The sequence below is a fragment of the Schistocerca americana genome, chromosome 2 (genome assembly GCF_021461395.2).
Source record: "Schistocerca americana isolate TAMUIC-IGC-003095 chromosome 2, iqSchAmer2.1, whole genome shotgun sequence".
Taxonomy (NCBI): Eukaryota; Metazoa; Arthropoda; class Insecta; order Orthoptera; family Acrididae; genus Schistocerca; species Schistocerca americana.
Window position 1 is genome coordinate 20,348,506 of NC_060120.1, and position 4,239 is coordinate 20,352,744.

Sequence of the window (4,239 nt, forward strand, 5' to 3'; positions counted from 1 at the left end):
TCAATGATCAGAGTGCAAGTAAGGGTGAAAGCACTTTGTGATGTGCTGAAGATATACTTTATGTGCAAATGAAGTGTTATGACAGAGATGTCACACGTAAATGGAACAAGGGTTTTGCAACAGCACAGTTTAAACACTTCCGTGTTCAAATCTGACATGATACAGTTGCAACAACTGCATACACTATTCTATACACTTTGCACTGTACACAACACACACTGTAGATTGTAAAGACTGGCAGCAGTGATAGAGAGCCTAAAGCAAAACTGTAACACCTGACATTTCTTTCAAATTTACATTTTACACAGTCTACAAAAATTCACTGAGCCGATTTCTAATAAACTTGTAACATCAATTGGGGAAGTAAACTCATTTTTCACATTCTGTTTCTCTCACTAAGCCTAAAATAACATTTTAATGGAGGTGAGCATATGAAGTCCTGCTCATATGAAAAGCATTAAACAATAACAGCAATGGTGACGAAGATGTCACTAAGCAGATGTCCACATTCATGCTTATGGCTTAACCACTTAGCTGCTGTGACGTTTTCGGTTTAATATGATCTCTCAAAAATGTGGGTTTTGAATGTATAATTTGTAGTCATAGTGCGATAGAAAATAGATACCCAAATACAATTTCAATTTTTTGATGAGTTTTTACTTGCTGTTACATATCTATGATTTTTTTAAAGATAACAAGAAATTAAAAAACATTGTATTGTACATTTAATTTCCTTCACTTAGACGGATTTTATACAAAGTATTGGAGAAGAGTATGATCTTTGATCATATATGCCAATTACATGTGTTTTTGCTCATATTTTTGGGGGCTTTACCATTTTCTTCAAATCTGAGTTTAAGTTTGGACCACATGAAAATGTAACATAGGGGTTCCACTGTGTTATCATTGATCCTATACGCTATAACAAATGAAATAAAATATACATAAAATCAGTACTATCAAAGAGAACAAGTCACAAACATATTCTATATATTTGTGTGACTGATGTGTTTCTCAGCTACCTGGTGCAAGTAACACACCAAGCAGATTCCCTGTTAATTTTGTATTGTCCAACTGTTACTGAGCTGCAATGACACCAAACCTTTTTTAAAGTGATTAAAGTCTCCTGTGTCTGTTACATTGTAACTGGAGCAAATATATACTAAAGACTCTTCCTTAAGTTCTGAGATACTTCTCCATATAAGCCCGATGACATGTATAAAAATCCACACACAATTATCAATCTACACTTAAGAACAAACTTCTGTCACCATTTTCTAATTTTTAAATATTTTAAGTAACAATTTTTAGCTGAGGAGCATTGCTTTAAACTGTGGCTATTTTTTACAAACAAAGTCAATGTCAGAAAATATCTCTGTATTCCAATGTTCAACAAAGCATGATAGGCAAGACTAAAATTTTTAATTTTCTCTATCATTTGTCAAAAATAACTTAATCAACTATGCTCTCTGTAATCAGGCAAATGGTGTTATCTGGCTTTGAACTGTGTCTGAAATAAGCGATCTGTTTAACTCATTAAAAATCTCCTTATAGAAATATATTAGGTTGGTGCCTAAGTTCAGAGTGTTTTTGTTTTGCATGTTGCTATTCCAACTGCTATGGGTTTATTTATGAGTGAGATTTTTTATTTGTAGTTCACTGTGGCTATATAAGTTTACACATTAACATTTTGTCATTTGGAGATAGTGAGTGGAGCTGTGGATGCTAAAAAATAAAGTGCCGACTGGAGAAATTGCAACATTTGTGACATATTTTTCTGTTTGAGTTCAACAGAGAGGTGACAGCAATGGAGGCAGCCAGAAGCATTTGCACTGTTTATTCAGATATCAGCATTGGACAGGGTACAGCAAGAAAACGGTTTTCTCATTATAAGGCACATCATTTTGGCATTAGTGACTCTCCACTTTCAAGAAGACTGTTCAAATGCATTTATCCACAGTGATCCATGAGAACTAACAAATGTGCTGAACCGTGATAATTCCACCATCATGCAAAATTTGCATGCAATGAGGAAGGTTCAAAAGTGGGTTTAAAGCCACTCAAAAGTGGGTTTATAGGTACCGCATGCTCCAAGCCAAAGGTGTGTTGACTTTTCGTAAGACTAGCTTTCATTATCAAGTATACCATCTGAACTGCCTCTCTGGTACATTTATCTATACTTAAGACAAACTCATCGTCACCTAATCATCCTTAATTTTATTTTCCATTCTTCTGTATATCATATTTGTCAGCAATGTGGGTCATTAATAAAGAAATTTTAGTTTACAAAAATCACAATCTCACGCTTACTCCATTACCTCTTAGATGGTTAAGTCTGCACATTGGTCCTAAAGGTAAAATCCAAAATGACTTTAACAGACATGCCTAATATAACTCCTAGTTCTTCCAGCACAATGGTAACCTCATACTTCCACTATTTACTTCAGAGCTCCCTCTTTTCACAAGCTCAGCTAGCCACTGAATACTGGAAACATAAATTAATTTATTTTGAAATGAACTCCTCCATTCACAGATTTATTTTCTATATGCTTCTCAGACCCTTTTAAATCCTGGATTTAAGAAAATTAATCATCAGTGCATGTATTTGAATCCTCTAATATACAATATTAGATTAGGATTTGGTTCTGTCTAAATCAACATGATAAATAACAAAAATACATAAATACATAGCAAATATCACATCAGCTCCACATTTAAATACATTACATATATAGTTACTATGGTACTATACTATTGCTATCATTTTTCCTTATGCTGTCCTGCATTTTTTTATCAGGTATCAAATAATACACCCAATACAATGTAGCATCTGCCTCAAAACTCCCTTTGAACACAATTATTATCAAGCAACTAACATGACCTCGGAAATGACAATGAATGATATTCAAGTTCAGTCCACACAGCGTTACTGACAACAGGCATCGTAATGAATTCACATGCTTTTTACAAGTCAAAGTAAAGAACATTTGCAAATGAAAATACAACAGTCCAAAATCACCATTTCCTGCACTTGATAAAAACAACTGCAGGTATTAATTCAATGTGTCCTCTATGACAACATCAATCTAAATATATAACACACAAAAATATACTACATACTACCTTTTTACAAGACAGTCTCACATCATTGCTTGTTCAAATAAATTTATATCTTAGAATGCAGAAGCGAAGATAGATAAATTAATCGTAAACATACATCTCTAATTTTTAAGAAGAAACTGTCTTCTGGCTGATAAATAGGCACTATTTCTGTAATGTGATGATAGTAGACATTGGTTAATAGTACTTACAAAACGTGTAGTACATTCATATAGTGAAATACAAAACAGAATATAACCGATAACCTGTATGTCCTGAACTTCCATGAGTTCAGTTTCAGCTCTCTTAGAACCTCAGTTCTTTGTGTGAATGTACACATCAAAGAAAGTGTTATAAGAAGTTAAAACTTTAAAACACAATAAAAATATTATTTGTTGCTACATTGATCTCTACAGTGTGCATGCCTGTCAAACTATTAATGAGTAATAACAGATACAGGCATAGACAACATATTTGTCTTTTTGTATGTGAAGGCAAATACTTCAACAGCTGCTGATTTCACTGACAGGTCCGTATCTCACTGAGGAAATATTAGCAATGTTGTACAGAAAGATCTATGGAACGTATAGCTTTTTTTTTTTTTTTTTTTAATTTTTGAAAACAGCTGAATGTAAAAGACAGTTTTCATTTATTAGACAGAAAAGCACCTGTTCCAAACTGTGGGCTTCCATGATAATTTAAATGAAAATATTAAACTATCCACAGCAGCACTAAAACTGGACGATATGTTACAAATCTGTTACTAGTAGAACATGTAACATCTTTCTCACTTTCAAGAAAATGTTTTGTGTAACTAATCATAGCACTGTCTTCACAAATATATAAAAACAAAACACTGCAGCTCATTGCTGTACAGTTTACCATAAAACAAACAAAAGCAGATTGTGTTTCTCATTTATATTTATCAAACAATTAATAATTTATCACAGTAACACTATGAAAAAATTTACTCTTTTAGTTAAAAATGCCTTAACTCATTCAAGAGTTGGCCATACATTATATGTTAACGAACATTATATTCTGGAACAGTATATGGAAAAAGAGAGCAAAACATGTAATTGAAAGAATGGAAAAATACAAATTTACAACACTATAATATCAAGTCCAGTGCAGGCTGTC

General features: G+C 32.9%; 1 protein-coding gene across 1 annotated transcript in view; it reads right to left on the reverse strand.

Moving 5' to 3' along the window:
- Positions 1–739: 739 nt before the first annotated feature.
- LOC124596394 (E3 ubiquitin-protein ligase RBBP6) overlaps positions 740–4,239 on the reverse strand; it is a gene marked incomplete in the record, with an annotated part of 290,964 nt that continues 287,464 nt past the window's right edge. Inside the window, 1 exon segment of the mRNA XM_047135519.1 lies at positions 740–4,239.